The sequence below is a fragment of the Scyliorhinus torazame genome, chromosome 6, assembly GCF_047496885.1.
Source record: "Scyliorhinus torazame isolate Kashiwa2021f chromosome 6, sScyTor2.1, whole genome shotgun sequence".
Classification (NCBI taxonomy): domain Eukaryota; kingdom Metazoa; phylum Chordata; class Chondrichthyes; order Carcharhiniformes; family Scyliorhinidae; genus Scyliorhinus; species Scyliorhinus torazame.
In genome coordinates, this window is record NC_092712.1 from 257,556,055 (window position 1) to 257,574,109 (window position 18,055).

Genomic DNA, 18,055 nt, shown 5'->3' on the forward strand with positions numbered 1-18,055 from the left:
GCTGTATCCTCCGACAGTCCTCATCGCTATCCGCAATTCCACCAACCTTTGTGTCGTCTGCAAACTTACTAATCAGACCAGTTACATTTTCCTCCAAATCATTTATATATACTACAAAGGGCAAAGGTCCCAGCACTGATCCCTGTGGAACACCACTGGTCGCAGCCCTCCAATTAGAAAAGCATCCCTCCATTGCTACTCTCTGCCTTCTATGGCCTAGCCAGTTCTGTATCCACCTTGCCAGCTCACCCCTGATCCCGTGTGACTTCACCTTTTGTACTAGTCTACCATGAGGGACCTTGTCAAAGGCCTTACTGAAGTCCATATAGACAACATCTACTGCCCTACCTGCATCAATCATCTTAGTGACCTCCTCGAAAAACTCGATCAAGTTAGTGAGACACGACCTCCCCTTCACAAAACCGTGCTGCCTCTCACTAATACGTCCATTTGCTTCCAAATGGGAGTAGATCCTGTCTCGAAGAATTCTCTCCAGTAATTTCCCTACCACTGAAGTAAGGCTCACCGGCCTGTAGTTCCCGGGATTATCCTTGCTACCCTTCTTAAACAGAGGAACAACATTGGCTATTCTCCAGTCCTCCGGGACATCCCCTGAAGACAGCGAGGATCCAAAGATTTCTGTCAAGGCCTCAGCAATTTCCTCTCCAGCCTCCTTCAGTATTCTGGGGTAGATCCCATCAGGCCCTGGGGACTTATCTACCTTAATATTTTTTAAGACACCCAACACCTCGTCTTTTTGGATCACAATGTGACCCAGGCTATCTACACCCCCTTCTCCAGACTCAACATCTACCAATTCCTTCTCTTTGGTGAATACTGATGCAAAGTATTCATTTAGTACCTCGCCCATTTCCTCTGGCTCCACACATAGATTCCCTTGCCTATCCTTCAGTGGGCCAACCCTTTCCCTGGCTACCCTCTTGCTTTTTATGTACGTGTAAAAAGCCTTGGGATTTTCCTTAACCCTATTTGCCAATGACTTTTCGTGACCCCTTCTAGCCCTCCTGACTCCTTGCTTAAGTTCCTTCCTACTTTCCTTATATTCCACGCAGGCTTCGTCTGTTCCCAGCCTTTTAGCCCTGACAAATGCCTCCTTTTTCTTTTTGACGAGGCCTACAATATCACTCGTCATCCAAGGTTCCCGAAAATTGCCGTATTTATCTTTCTTCCTCACAGGAACATGCCGGTCCTGTATTCCTTTCAACTGCCACTTGAAAGCCTCCCACATGTCAGATGTTGATTTGCCCTCAAACATCCGCCCCCAATCTATGTTCTTCAGTTCCCGCCTAATATTGTTATAATTAGCCTTCCCCCAATTTAGCACATTGATCCTCGGACCACTCTATATCCTTGTCCACCAGTACTTTAAAACTTACTGAATTGTGGTCACTGTTACCGAAATGCTCCCCTACTGAAACATCTACCACCTGGCCGGGCTCATTCCCAAATACCAGGTCCAGTACCGCCCCTTCCCTAATTGGACTGTCTACATCTTGTTTTAAGAAGCCCTCCTGGATGCTCCTTACAAACTCTGCCCCGTCTAAGCCCCGGCACTGAGTGAGTCCCAGTCAATATTGGGGAAGTTGAAGTCTCCCATCACCACAACCCTGTTGTTTTTACTCTTTTCCAAAATCTGTCTACCTATCTGCTCCTCTATCTCCCGCTGGCTGTTGGGAGGCCTGTAGTATACCCCCAACATTGTGACTGCACCCTTCTTATTCCTGATCTCTACCCATATAGCCTCACTGCCCTCTGAGGTGTCCTCTCGCAGTACAGTTGTGATATTCTCCCGAACAGGTAGCGCAACTCCACCTCCCCTTTTACATCCCCCTCTATCCCGCCTGAAACATCTAAATCCTGGAACGTTTAGCTGCCAATCCTGCCCTTCCCTCAACCAGGTCTCTGTAATAGCAACAACATCATAGTTCCAAGTACTAATCCAAGCTCTAAGTTCATCTGCCTTACCCGTAATGCTCCTTGCATTAAAACATATGCACCTCAGGCCACCAGACCCGCTGTGTTCAGCAACTTCTCCCTGTCTGCTCTGCCTCAGAGCCCCACTGTCCCTATTCCCTAGTTCTCCCTCAATGCTCTCACCTTCTGACCTATTGCTCCCGTGCCCACCCCCCTGCCATACTAGTTTAAACCCTCCCGTGTGACACTAGCAAACCTCGCGGCCAGGATATTTATGCCTCTCCGGTTTAGATGCAACCCGTCCTTCTTATACAGGTCACACCTGCCCCGGAAGAGCTCCCAGTGGTCCAGATAATGGAAACCCTCCCTCCTACACCAGCTGTTTAGCCACGTGTTTAGCTGCTCTATCTTCCTATTTCTAGCCTCACTGGCACGTGGCACAGGGAGTAATCCCGAGATTACAAACCTCGAGGTCCTGTCTTTTAACTTTCTGCCTAGCTCCCTGAACTCCTGCTGCAGGACCTCATGCCCCTTCCTGCCTATGTCGTTAGTACCAATATGTACAACGACCTCTGGCTGTTTGCCCTCCCCCTTCAGGATGCCCTCTACCCGTTCGGAGACATCCTGGACCCTGGCACCAGGGAGGCAACATACCATCCTGAAGTCTCTTTCACGTCCACAGAAGCGTCTATCTGTGCCCCTGACTATAGAGTCCCCTATTACTATTACTCTTCTGCGCTTTGACCCTCCCTTCTGAACATCAGAGCCAGCCGTGGTGCTGTGGCTGCTGCTGTTTTCCCCTGATAGGCTATCCCCCCCGACAGTATCCAAAGGGGTATATCTGTTTGAGAGGGGGACAACCACAGGGGATTCCTGCACTGACTGCCTGCCCTTTCTGGTGGTCACCCATTTCTCTGCCTGCACCTTGGGTGTGACCACATTTACATAACTGCGATCTATGACGCTTTCCGCCACCTACATGCTCCTAAGTGCATCCAATTGCTGCTCCAACCGAACCATGCGGTCTGTGAGGAGCTCCAGTTGGGTGCACTTTCTGCATATGAAGCCATCCGGGACGCTGGAAGCCTCCCGGACCTGCCACATCTCACAGTCAGAGCACAGCACCCCTCTAACTGACATTGTGTCAATTAATTAAAATTAAAATTTGTCTTTAAAAAAAATTTTTTTTTTTAATTTCAAAGTTACTGTCAACTATTTGTTTCCTAGCACTAGGTTTCTAATAGAAATGCGATAGCTAACTATAGTACTCTCCGATCTCTGGCTTAGATATCCCTCTAAATTATAATTAAGTTATTATGTTTAATTAGTTACCAAATACTCAATTTTTTTTAAATTTAGTGTAGAATCCCAACCAGCCAATCTGGCCACAGCTTTTCTGTGATGTCACTTCAGTTTCCCCCCGACACACACAATTTGAAAAAAGGTATAAAAGTAAAAATAAGTAAAAATCACTTACTTACCTTCTGAGTGTCTTAGATGTGTATACGTGTTACGGTCGGTGGAGGGGAGGGGCCCTTTGAAATCCACGCTGAGGCGTTCAAAGGGGTGGGAAGCCTTCACCAGGTGCGCACGGTCTGGCCGGTAGAAGTGCAGCTTGCACTCCGCACAGACCTGGCAGTCCCTGGTGAATGTCCTTACTTCGTCGACGGAGTAGGACAGATTGTGAGCTTTGACCAGATGGTACAATCGAGTGACCCCCGGGTGACAAAGGCTGTCGTGTTGGGCCAGGAGTTGGTCCACTTGTGCGCTGGCACATGTACCTCGGGAGAGGGCGTCTGGGGGCTCGTTGAGATTACCGGGGCGATACAAGATCTCGTAATTATAGGTGGAGAGCTCGATTCTCCACCGCAAGATTTTATCATTTTTGATCTTGCCCCGCTGTGTGTTATTGAACATGAAGGCTACCGACCGTTGGTCCGTAAGGAGAGTGAATCTCTTACCGGCCAGGTAATGCCTCCAATGCCGCACAGCTTCAACGATAGCTTGAGCCTCCTTCTCGACGGATGAGTGTCGAATTTCAGAGGCATGAAGGGTGCGGGAAAAGAATGCCACGAGTCTGCCTGCCTGGTTTAGGGTGGCGGCAAGGGCGACGTCCGAAGCGTCGCTTTCTACTTGGAAAGGCAGTGACTCATCCACTGCGCGCATCCAGGCCTTGGCGATGTCTGCTCTGATGCGGGCGAAAGCATGTTGTGCCTCGGCCGCAAGGGGGAATTGGGTGGACTGAATGAGTGGGCGGGCCTTGTCCGCATAGTTTGGGACCCACTGAGCGTAGTAGGAAAAGAACCCCAGGCAGCGTTTGAGGGCCTTGGGGCAGTGGGGGAGGGGAAGTTCCATGAGGGGGCACATGCGCTCGGAGTCGGGCCCGAGAAGTTCATTTTGGACTACATAGCCAAGAATGGCTAACCGGGTCGTGCTGAACACACACTTCTCTTTGTTGTAGGTCAGGTTGAGAAGGGTGGCAGTGCAGAGGAATTTATCGAGGTTGGCATCGTGGCCCTGCTGGTCATGGCCGCAGATGGTGACATTATCTAAGTACGGAAAGGTGGCCCGCAAACTGTACTGGTCGACCATTCGGCCCATCTCTCTTTGGAAGACCGAGACTCCATTTGTGACACCGAAAGGGACCCTAAAGAAGTGGTAGAGGCGACCGTCCGCCTCGAAGGCCATGTATGGATGGTCCGATTTCCGGATGGGGAGCTGGTGGTAGGCGGATTTCAGGTCAATTGTTGAGAAGACCCGGTACTGCGCAATCTGATTGACCATATCAGATATGCGTGGGAGGGGGTACGCGTCGAGCTGCATGTACCGATTGATGGTCTGGCTGTAGTCCACGACCATCCTGTGTTTCTCCCCAGTTTTAACCACTACCACTTGGGCTCTCCAGGGGCTGTTGCTGGCCTCGATAATACCCTCCTTAAGCAGCTGCTGGACTTCGGACCTGATGAAGGTCTTGTCCTGGGTGCTGTACCGTCTGCTCCTAGTGGCAACGGGCTTGCAACTCGCAGTTAGGTTTGCAAAAAGGGAGGGGGGATCGACCTTGAGGGTCGCGAGGCCGCAAACGGTAAGGGGGGGTAAGAGCCCACCGAATTTGAGGGTGAGGCTCTGGAGGTTGCACTGGACGTCCAGGCCCAACAGGAGTGCAGCGCAGAGATTAGGAAGGACATAGAGGCGGAAGTTACTAAATTCTACGCCCTGGACCGTGAGGGTGACTGTACAAAAGCCTCGGATCGGGACGGAGTGGGATCCGGAGGCCAGGGAGATCCTTTGATTTGCCGGGTGGACCGCGAGGGAGCAGCACCTTACCGTATCTGGGTGAACGAAGCTTTCGGTGCCCCCGGAGTCCAGCAGGCACGAGGTCGCGTGGCCGTTGATTTTAACCGTCGTCGACGCGGTGGCCAGGCTGTGCGGGCGAGATTGGTCCAGCGGCATCGAAGCAAGCTGCGGGTAGCCATTGGATGCTTCGGATGGCGAGCGGGTGTGGTTCCGATGTCGAGATGTCCGGGCACCTTGTGGGGAACAAGATGGCGGCGCCCATGGTGCGCACATTGCGGGCTCGGGACAAGATGGCGGTGCCCGTGGTGCACACATTGTGGGGTCGGAACAAGATGGCGGCACCCATGGTGCGCACATTGTGGGGTCGGAACAAGATGGCGGTGCCCATTGGTCGCACATGGACCCGGGAGGAGAAGGTGGCGGCTCCCATTGTGCGTCTGGCATGGGGGAGGGGGGCGATAGCGAGCGCGATGGCAGCGACTGCGCGGGCCTGGCACACAGCCGCAAAGTGGCCCTTTTTACTGCAGGCTTTACAAACTGCAGTGCAGGCCGGGCAGTGTTGGGGGGGGTGCTTCTGCTGACTGCAGAAGTAGCAGCGGCGACCCCCAGGGTGCGCGGATCGGCATGCAGCGCAGGCGTATTGCGAAGGCAGAGCCCCGACTGAGGAGGTCGTCGGCGGGGTCCAGGAGGGGTAGGAAGCAGTAGAAGGGTGGGCAGCGCGGCGGGAGAGATATGATTGTACATTACGGGATGCGACCGTCATGGAGAGCGCCAAGGTTTTCGTCTCCGCCAGTTCGAGCGTGGCCCCTTCCAGCAATCGTTCTTGGATGCGGTCCGGCGCAATCCCCGTCACGAAGGCATCGCGCATGAGGAGATTCGAGTGTTTGGCGGCCGTGACGGCCTGACAGTCACAGTCCCGGACGAGTGGAATTAGGGCCCGCCAGAAGTCTACGATGGACTCACCAGGTAGTTGCGAGCGGGTGGCAAGTACATGCCTGGCGAAGAGCGTGTTCACCTTCTGTGTGTAGTGTTCTTTGAGGAGTTCCATCGCTTTTGTGTAATTCGTGGCGTCCTGGATCAACGGGAACACGCTGGAGTTCAGTCAGGAGTACAGGACATTTATCTTCTGAGCCTCCGTTGGCGCGGGGTCCGCCGCTTGATGTAAGCCTCGAAACATGCTAGCCAGTGAGTAAAGTCTTTCCTGGCGTTGGGCGAGTGGGGATCCAGCTACAGGCGATCGGGCTTAATTCGGATATCTATTCTGTGGAAAATCTGACTGTAATAAATTGATGCACGATCAATTGCACAAAGACTAATGTTGGGTACAACTGTGGCTTTATTACAGTCAGATGCGAGGCCTCCTGCTACAGCTGGCGAAATGGCAGGGCACTGGAGGTTATGCATATTTATACAGTTCTCCCTGGGCGGAGCCAGCCGGCAGGAGCTACCGGCGAACCTGTACTGCAGGTCCTACCTTACATCTCCTATTACAGTGGATCACCACAGTACCCCCTTGGCTTATTGCGATGTTCATCACGTCAGGGTCATGCTTGTCCATACCTGTAGTAATTCTCGCCCCACGTGATTCCCCCGCCCAGAGAATCACGCAGGCCTGGAGAATATGGTGCCCGGCCCGCTAAGTCTTAATGAGCCATTTGCATCCTCCTGCTAATACACAGGCGCGATCTTTGATCCTGCGCCAGCGGGCCAGATACGAATTAGCACCCAGTGCCAATCCCATTTTCTCCCCGTCGCTGGATTATCCAGCTCGCTGGGAACTTCGCTACCGGTGGCGTAAGCACAGAATTTAGCCCAACATTTCAGTCCTTAACAAATCTGTTGCTTGTTCAGGTAAAATCAAAGCTACCAATTTCCTTTTTAACTGCAATGAAATTATTGTGTTGCTAACTGCTCTGGATTGAAAATTTGAAGATGTAGAACAGAACATAATCATAGATTATCATAGAATTTACAGTGCAGAAGGAGGCCATTCGGCCCATCGAGTCTGCACCGGCTCTTGGAAAGAGCACCCTACCCAAGGTCAACACCTACACCCTATCCCCATAACCCAGTAACCCCACCCAATACTAAAGGCAATTTTGGACACGAAGGGCAATTCATCATGGCCAATCCACCTAACCTGCACATCTTTGGACTGTGGGAGAAAACTGGAGCACGCGGAGGAAACCCACGCACACACGGGGAGGATGTGCAGACTCCGCACAGACAGTGACCCAAGCCGGAATCGAACCTGGGATCCTGGAGCTGTGAAGCAATTGTGCTATCCACAATGCTACCATAATGAATCTGGGGCACAGAATTTTGAATACAAGATCCAAATATGAAAACTAGGTCACCTCTATACCCTCAGATGTAAGGTTGCTTGCAGCTCTACATACACCAGATCCTTTTTTTAGACATTACCCTGCAGATCTATGCTGATTTAAAATAGAATCAGCATCTAGCTCCAGGCTAAATACCAAACACTGTATTAAACAAATATTGTACAAGAATTTGGCATCCAACACCCCAGTAAGCATTGTGTTTCAATTACAATCCACAAACAAATTACAGAATTATTTTGTGTATGGTATTGGTAAATGTCAATAGGCTCTTCGGCCGTAGGAAGCATCCTACCACAGACTGATTCTGCCTTACCCAGTATTACATATTTTCTAAGATGAGTGGTTAAATGGGATCCAGAGGGTATCTTGAGGTTTTGTTTATTCTCTCTCTGGCTCTGAGACTCGAAGAAAGAGGGCATCTTAACTCAGCACCGCCAAGGATTGTGACTTTCCTTGCTTATATGACTCAATTCCATATTGGGCAATGTATTTAGTAATGCAAAAACAGCAACTCTTATGTAGCTATTTTAATGCCATAAAATGTCCCCAGGCACTTTACAGGAATGTTATCAAGCAAAATTTGATACCAAGCCACATAAAGAGATATTAGGATAGATAAGCAAAACGTTAGTTTTGCAAAACAAGAAGGAAAGACAAAGCAGTATAGATCATAGATCATAGAATTACTACAGTCAGAAGGAGGCCATTCGGCCCATCGAGTCTGCATCGACCCTCTGAAAGAGCACCCTACCTATGCCGACGCCCTCACCCTATCCATGTAACCATACCTAATCTTTTTGGACACTAAGGGGCAATTTAGCACGGCCAATCCACCTCACTTGCACATCTTTGGACTGTGGGAGGAAACTGGAGCACCCGGAGGAAACCTACATAGACACGGGGAGAAAGTGCAAACTCCAAACAGAATCCAAGGTCAGAATTGAACCCAGTTCTCTAGTGCTGTGAGGCAGCAGTGCTAACCACTGTGCCACCGTGCCGTATAGGGTGAGCTAAATGCCCAGAGCTAAGAACCTCGGCAACTGAAGGCCAGCGAACACAGGGGTGATGGGTGAATTGGATTTGATGGAAGTTCGGACATGAACAGCAGAGTTTTCTATTACTTTAAGTTTATGTGGATAGAATTTGGGAGACCAGCTGGGAGTGTATTGAATTGTCAAGTCTAGAAGTAACAAAAGCATGAATGAGAGTTTCAGCACCAGATGAACTGAGACAAGACAAAGTCAGGCGATGTAACAGAGCTGAAAATAGGTGGTCTTACTGACAGCACGAATGTGAGGTCGAGCAGGAATCACAGCATGGACGTGTGGTTGGAAGGTCATCTCAGGGTCATATATGAGACCAAGGATGTCAGGGAGAGGGATGAATTGGTGGGTATGAAACTCAAATTATGTTCAGAACCAAAAGCAATGGTTTTTGATTGGAAAAAAAATCTCTTCCAGTACTGGATGTCAGACAAGCAAGCCCCAAAGCACCCACTCCCACCTTTTTCTGGGAAGCAACTGGGAAACTACAATCCTCAAGCAGAGTTCTAACACCGCAAATATACCGATGGGAGCATAAAACACAGTGGTTAGCATTGTTGCTTCACAGCGCCAGGGTCTCAGGTTCGATTCCTGGCTTGGGGCACTGTCTGTGCGGAGTCTGCATGTTCTCCCCTTTGTGCGTGGGTTTCCTCTGGGTGCTCCGGTTTCCTCCCACAAGTCCCGAAAGACATGGGGCGGGATTCTCCGACCCCCCGCCGGGTCGGAGAATCGCCGGGGGCTGGCGTGAATCCCGCCCCCGCCAGTTGCCGAATTCTCCGGCACCGGAGGTTCGGCGGGGCCGGGAATTGCGCCGCGCCGGTTGGCGGGCCCCCCCTGGCGATTCTCCGGCCCGGATGGGCCGAAGTCCCGCTGCTGGAATGCCTGTCCCGCCAGCGTGGATTAAACCACCTGTCTTACCGGTGGGACAAGGCGGCGCGGGCGGGCTCCGGGGTCCTGGGCGATCTGGCCCCGGGGGGTGCCCCCACGGTGGCCTGGCCCGTGATCGGGGCCCACTGATCCACGGGCGGGCCTGTGCCGTGGGGGCACTCTTTTCCTTCCACCTTCGCCACGGTCTCCACCGGGATGCCGTGAGCGGCCGCTGACGCTCCTGCACATGCGCCGCACGGCAATGTCATTTCCGCGCCAGCTGGCGGGGCACCAAAGGCCTTTCCCGCCAGCTGGCGGGGCGGAAATCAGTCCGGCGCGGGCCTAGCCCCTCAAGGTTAGGGCTCGGCCGCTCAAGATGCGGAGGATTCCACAGTTTTGGGGTGGCGCGATGCCGGACTGACTCGCGCCGATTTTGGCGCCAGTCGGCGGACATCGTGCCGATTACGGAGAATTTCGCCCATGCTGTTAGATGAATTGGACATTCTGAATTCTCCCTCAGTGTACCCAAACAGGCGCCAGAGTGTGGCGACTAGGGGGTTTTCACAGTAACTTCATTGCAGTGTTAATGTAAGCCGACTTGTGACACTAATAAAGGTTAAAAAGATTAATTGGATTAAAAACAGCAATTAATAGACTGGCAATTATCTTAATTGGCCACCTACTTCCAATGAGCGGGTGGCCGAGTCACTGCAGGGATTTCCGCTCCCTGTTACCGGTGGGCAGGAAGGCTGGACGGGAAGGCAAATCCAACAGGAGTCCCAAAACGGCTTATACGCCGGCGGGATTTCCCATTGAGATTGTCCCCATCTCCAACCAATGACGTAATAAGGTTCCCACCATGAAAGATTGGGAATCCCATTAGCATCCACTGTCAGGAACCCCAGTAACATACATTACTTAGTGGGCCTACCCACTGCATCATCCCCCCCCCCAAGTAGGGGATTCCTGCCCCCGCCTGTGTGACATCACGTCGTCAGGGTTTACAACATGTTTTGACAAACGGGGACCTGACAAACAGAACCCGCAGCGCCTGCACAGGACAATACAGCTCCTGGGGGACAGCGTCATACCTGGGCAGTACCGTGGCACTGCTCCCTGGTGCTCCCCAACCCCGGCAGTGCCTGGAGCAGAGGAGGAGCTTCCTTCGGGGTGCTTCAGGGTGCAAAAGCTGGGTCCCATGTCCGGGGAGGGGCGAAGGAAGGAGGTGTTCCCTGGGGGTTTCCATGTCAATGGGGGGGGGGGGCGATTCCCTCATTGGTGGCCATGTCCGTGAAGTGGGGGGGGGGTTCCCTGGTGGGAGGTGGAGTCCTGTGTCCATGGGGTTGTTCCTTTTTAAAATTATTTTTTCATCGGGGTGCCCTTTTCCCGATCTTTCAGGAGCCGAGGTTGTTGGCATCCTGCCAGCATGATGCCCTGGGACCCGCCACTTCCATTTTTCCCCCGAAATTCCACCCAATGTATTTCATAACATTCTGATGTGGCAGAAAGATGTTGGGGTGCCATTGTTACCCCTGCCATCAACATTTTACCAGCTTTCCTGTTTCCCAGCCTACCCACAGAAAACTCCTGAAATCCTGCCTCATTTAGGCAGTAAATCTTGCTAATGGTTTTGAACGGATTACATAAGTTACTTAATTATTTTCTTCCCAGTCAGGTCTCCACAAACTTTGTAGGGTTGCACCTGCATTATATGTTTGCAAATACAACTTTAAAATGTGTCATTATTTAAGTGGTATTTCCAGCCATATGCCATTGTAAATTGTACAGAATTTAAATCATGCTGCTAGTTATGCTTAACATTCACAGCATAGATTGAAGCATGCTACAAGGCTACAGAACATTTGAAACTTTGACAAAACTCGAAACAATAGGAGCAGAGTTTATGGGCGAGATTCACCCAAAAAATGACTGTGGGCGGGTTTGGCAAGGTGTTTCGCGTCGGCTATATTGGCAAGATTGTGACCTGAATTCACCTGCATTTAGTACAAAAAATGGGCCCCCATGTGAATCTCGCCATGCCTGACCCCCTCACCGTCTGATTCGCCTGACTGGTGCCTCAACAGCTCGTCGCTAACAAAGGGGAGCTGCTTTTAAACACTCCCTCAGTACTCTCTCCTAGTCAACACACAAGGATGTCAGCGCAGAGATCTGCTTCTTGCTTTGTGGATGCTGACCTGGCCAGGCTGCTCGCGCTGTGGATGAGATCTAGGACATCCTGTCCACCCAAGAGGATCAGAGAACTCACAGCACAGTCAGCAATGCCACCTGGGAGGCAGTGGCAGCTGCCGTGAGTGCATGCAGCATGACAAGGAGGACCGCTGTTCAATGTAGGAAGAAGATGAATGACCTACAAGCTGCAAGGATACGTTACCACCTCTCTGCTGGTATTAGCCCCACCTGACACTCTTCAATTTCCCAACAACTGGCTGACACCTCATACCCTCCCAACATTCAACCTGCAAGCTTGTTCCTCATAAACCCCTGCCATCCATCATCACAACTCCTTCACGTTTAGGTGCAGTGCCCACACATGCCACCGACTAGACCCCCACTGACCCATCAAGCATGTGGCGCACAATGTCCTCTCTTTGCCCCTACAGGAGAATATAGTCCATAATAAGAGAGAAAGGGCAAGATGGGATATGTGGAATCTTAGAGATCCGAGTCCTCACCTCTAATGAGGAATGGGCCCTGGAGATCGTGGTGTCGGCCGAGGAGAGAGCAGTTACTGACAGCGAGGTTGGCCTGAGCCCGAGAGGTGAGGATCCACTGCCCCTTCACCCAGCTGAGCTGTCTCAAGTGAGTTGTTGATGTTCCACACAATTATCCTTCTCTTTCACTGAACCCATGTCCATTATCTTGCAGGATCTCCATCCGGAGCTGTTCCCTCCCACCACCTAATAGAACACCTTGGAGGAGAGCTCTGAAGAGAACAGCGGCGAGGCCTCACAGCTATTGCCTTCAACTTCCAACACAGAGGCACACACCTCGGTTGGCAACATTAGTGGACAAGCTTCTGGGGCACAATCTGATGAGCACCACACAGCTGCTGATACACATCAGATAGAGGCAGGAGCATCCAATGGAGACAGCAGTCGGAGGTCTGCTGGATCCCTGGACTCAGCTGGGTCCCAGCCAGATGTCGAGCGTCTGGACAAGATTCTCCCAGAGCTAATGCAGATGATAGGATACAGCTGTGACATTTAGGAGGGGGTGCCAGTGACATTCCAGTGACTTCAAGGCCTATTGGAGGGGAATGGAAATCTGTCACAGTAAAACGTTCACCATTAAAACATCTCACACTTGATATATGCGAAGCCTCTGTCACTTTAATCTACCCACACCCCTAACGCTTGTTCCCCTCCCGTCCCCCGTCCCCTCGGCACACTGGTCCAAGATCAAAAGCCCCCGATATAGTGAAGTGATGCAGACTCCGTCATGAGGATGGGTGTGAGTGCACTGTCAGCAGAAAGGTAGGAGTCAGACTTAATCAGAACCTGAGGAGCACCAGAGCTTTCCTCACAAGTGATCATCATTCCCGCTGACATTGCCCATCACCCTGGAGTAATGATACATAGACATGGAGGGGGGGGAACAGGTTGGGGAAGGGGAAGTGTGATGTGGGGATGTTGAACTGACGGGGACAGCCTCATCTGATGAGAATCTCCCTGGTCCTCCTTGCATGTTGGACCCTTGCCGCCATCTGTCTTGCATCCTCAGCTCCTCCTTGAGCTCGTCCTCTACCCACTCTTGGTCATCCCAATTCTGGTCTCTCCTGCTATTCTCCCGGCGCAACGGAATCGGTGCCAGGCACAACAGGATAGGAAAATCACGTTCTATATCTTAATTCACTTTCGTGGGTTAGAAATAGCCTAGAGGAGGGCGGGCTGGTGCTGCCGAACTTTAGTAATTATTATGGGTGGCGAATATAGCCATGATTAGGAAGTGGGTGGTGGGGGTGGGGTCGGTGTGGGAGCGGGTAGAAGCGGCATCATGCAAGGGCATTGGTAACGGTGCCCCTGCCGTTCCCGCTGGCATGATACTCCACCAGCCCCGTGGTGGTAGTGGCCCTGAGAATCTGAGGGCAATGGAGGAGACATGTGGGAGCAGAGGGAGCATCGGTCTGGTCTCCAATCTGTAATATCACCGGTTTGCCCGGGGGAAGCTAGGTGGAGGGTTCCGGAGTTGGCAGAGAGCAGGGATCGAGAGGATGGGAGATATGTTTATAGGGTGAAGAATTCCCAGCCTGAAGGAGTTGGAGGAGAAATTTGAATTGACGGGAGGGAATGAGTTGAGGTACCTGCAAGTGCGGGACTTCCTACGCAGGCAGGTCTCAACCTTCCCGCTCCTACCACCAAGGGGGATACAGGACAGGGTAGTTTGCAGACTATGGGTGGGAGAAGGGAGGGTTTCGGACATTTATCAGGAACTCATGGGGTCAGAGGAAACGCAGACTGAGGAGCTGAAACACAAATGGGAAGAGGAGTTAGGAGGAGAGATAGAGGATGGTCTCTGGGCGAACGCGTTGAGCAGAGTCAGCACGTCCACATCATGAGCCAGGCTCAGCCTGATACAATTCAAGATTGTTCACCGGGCTCACATGACAGTGGCCCGGATGAGCAGGTTCTTTGGGGTAGAAGGTGTGCGGGAGGACCAGCGAACCATGTCTATATGTTCTGGGCATGTCCGAAGCTCAGGGGATTCTGGCAGGGGTTTGCGGAGGTCATGTCCAAGGTGCTGAAAACAAGGGTGGCACCGAGTCCAGAGGTGGCCATTTTCAGAGTGTCGGTAGACCCAGGAATCCAGGAGGAGAAACAGGCAGATGTTCTGGCCTTTGCCTCTCTTGTAGCCTGGAGACGGATATTATCAGCTTGGAGGGACTCAAAGCCCCCGACGATGGAGACCTGGCTAACTGACATGGCTGGCTTTCTCTGTCTGAAGAAAATCAAGTTCGCCCTGAGAGGGTCAATGTTCCGGTTTGTCCGGAGGTGGCAGCCGTTCGTCGACTTCTTTGGGGAAAATTTACCGTCAGCAGAAGGGTGGGGGGGGTGGGGTGCTGGGGTTTAGTTTAGTTTAGAGTAGGGTGTTAGAAAAGGTGGGATCTGTGAGGGAGGAAGACGGCTTTTGCACTATGTTTATATTTGTATGTACACTGTTTCTTCTGTTGTTAGAAAACCATAAATACCTCAATAAAATGTTTATTAAAAGAAAAAAGAAATAGCCTAGAGAATACATGCAGCTAATCTTCATTTTCATAGAATCCTTACAGTGCAGGAGAAGGTCATTCGGCCCATTGAGTCTGCACCGACCCTCTAAAAGGGCACCCTACCTTGTCCACTCCCCCACCTCAACCCCACCCAAATTCTGGATACTAAGGGGCAATTTAGCATGGCCAATCGACTTAACTTGCACATCTTGGACCATGGGAAAAAACTCGGAGCACCCGGAGGAAACCGACGCAGACACGGGGAGAATGTGCAAACTCCACACAGTCACCCGAGGTTGGAATTGAACCCGGGTCCCTGGCGCTGTGAGGCATCAGTGTTAACCACTGTGTTACAGTGCAATTATACTTTGTTGTCATTCAGAATTCAAATCTTTTGTTGCAGATGACACTTTTCCCTCATAGAATCATAGAATTTACAGTGCAGAAGGAGGCCATTCGGCCCATCGAGTCTGCACGGACCCCTACAAAGAGGACCCTACTGAAGCCCACGCATCCACCTCATCCCCGTAACCCAGTAACCCCCCACTTAACATTTTATGGACACTAAGGGCAATTTATTAAGGCCAATCCACCTAACCCGCACATCTTTGGACTGTGGGAGGAAACCAGAGCACCCGGAGGAAACCCACGCAGACCCGGGGAGAACGTGCAGACTCCGCACAGACAGTGACCCTGTCGGGAATCGAACCTGGGATCCTGGAGCTCTGAAGCAACTGTGTTAACCACTATACTGCCGTGCTGCCCATGTTAATACCTGCCACATTTACTTGTATTAGTTCCAGTTGATTATCATGGTTTTGGCTGACCTTAGAGTCAGAGTCATACAGCACAGAAAAAAGGCCCTTCAACCCATCGAATTTGCGCCAGTCAAAAACAACCAACTAACTATTCTAATCCCATTTCCCAGCTCTTGGTCCATAGCCTTGTATGCCTTGGGATCGTCAGCACACATCTAAATACTTCTTAAATGTTATGAGGGTGTCTGCCTCCTTTCAGGCAGTGAGTTCCAGACTCCCACCACCCTCTGGATAAAACGTTTTTCTTCACATCCCCTCTAAACCTCCTGCACCTGACTTAAATCTATGCCCCCTGGCGGGCAGCATGATAGCGCAGTGGTTAGCATTACTGCATCATGGCGCCGAGGTCCCAGGTTCGATCCCGGCTCTGGGTCACTGTCCGTGTGGAGTTTGCACATTCCCCCTGTGTTTACGTGGGTTTTGCCCCCACAACCCAAAGATGTGCAGGGTAGGTGGATTGGCCGCACTAAATTGCCCCTTAATTGGAAAAAAATAATTAGGTACTCTAAATCATGTGGTGGATGTGAAAATCAATCCCACCAGCCACAGTGGTGGGTTTTAACGCCATATCATCTGCTACCTGCCTCATTAATTATGCACACACAGGAAAAAACGCCGGGTGATCTCTGAAATGTCTGCCCTGCTGTGAGCTCACTGCTACCTCTCTTTCGACACCATATTTAAAGAGCAACCGCTGTTATTCAAAACGGCTGGTTGAAATATCAATCGATTTAGATGCAGTAACCAAGATTTGTATGCCCTGTTGGAACCCATTATTGAAAAACTGAATACACTGACAGTGCGACCCACAAACATCTCGAGAGTGACAAGTTTTGAAACGGATGAAGGAGAATTGGCGGAATCGCCATGACTTAATATTTTAAAAGCACCACATCAATTTGCTTGAAATAAAAGTTTTAATTCCTTTTATTATTATCAGAGGAGAATGTATTGTTCTAACTTTATCACTGATCACACAATATATGACCAAGTAATGCTTCATGCTGTCATTACAAAAAGGAATATTACGCATTCCACCACTAGGACTACTTTTTAAAAAGTACACATCTATATAGTATACACATAGCCTATTTAATCGCCGATACTCTCTTAGCTCCTTTAGTATAATAAACTATTATTAGGCAATCAATGAAATTGTGCTCATTTTACTAGAATTTGTCTATAGCTACATCTCAGACTTGAAATCATCTGTAACTATTTTCCATAAGGCAATTGATGTCCTAGAGATATAAACAGCTTGTACAATTTACAGTAAAAATAGATAGATTTCAATAAAATTATTGCACCCTCTTCAGAAATACATAACACAATTTCTGGTAATCCTTTTAATGAGCGCTATTCCTTATGTTGCAATTGAGGGCATGTAGCATTAGAACACAGATGAACTCAGTTGGACAAACTGTAAAAGCAGTAACAGAATAATGACAGTGCACACTCAATCATTTGCATATTACAAGTTGCACATACCAGAAAGCTCAGACAAACAAGCGCAACATTCATTTAGTATTCCAAATAAACACAAACTACGTCTAACAGGCATGAGACCAACAAACATAAACATCAAGCTTACAGTAAACCTCTTTAACCCTCTTCACAGTACTAGGATCTTAAAGTCCAATTGTTTTGTGCATATTTTAAATAAGAACATTTATTTTAACAAATCAAGTATGTTTTTGTCTGTCCTATCTATTATATAAAATATAAACTTTGTATAGTTTATAGTACTTGAATTTTTACCTTGATAAATATGTTTCTGCGTATATACAGATATTCATGCTAAAAATACATTACCATAAATAACACAAATAATTGACAGCCAAGTCTCCTCTGTACATATATCTACCATTTCAAAAAACATTAAAACACATTTAGTAATAATTATTGATTCACATCTTATCAGCAACAATTAATTTCAAGTACAATTGCAGACAGCAGTCTGAGTGAGCATATTATTTTTTGTTCAAACCCAACTAAAAAATGTTTTAAAAAACTGGAAACACTTTTATCTAATGTCCTAATTTCGCCATTGATTCATCATAGATTGCTTGTTTTACAAATCTTTTTTGTTTTTGTGTATTGTAAATAGTACAGACCTGTATGTGTCAGAAAATGGATCTTGTCTTAGAAACAAATGACTCAGCTTCAATTGTTTTGATCCTACCACAGTGAATCCAGATCAAATATATTTTGGATTAATTCATGTGAGATGCAAAGAGGGAAAGGGGTTGGCTTTGTTCTACTCAATTTGCATTGCTTAGATTAATAATTCTGGTGCTAAGTATCAATGTGTCCTTTTATACTAACTCTGAGTCAAAGCCAGCCAAATCTAAGTAGGGGTGGCATGTAATACTGTGTTGCTGTCACCCCAACATATATGCTTTTTTTATTATTGCACACCTTTAAGTATTGCTTATCATTACACAATTTCCACAGAATACTATAGTACAGCACAGGAGGCCATTCAGCCCATCAAATGAATGTTAGCACCTTCAAAGAGTAATCCAA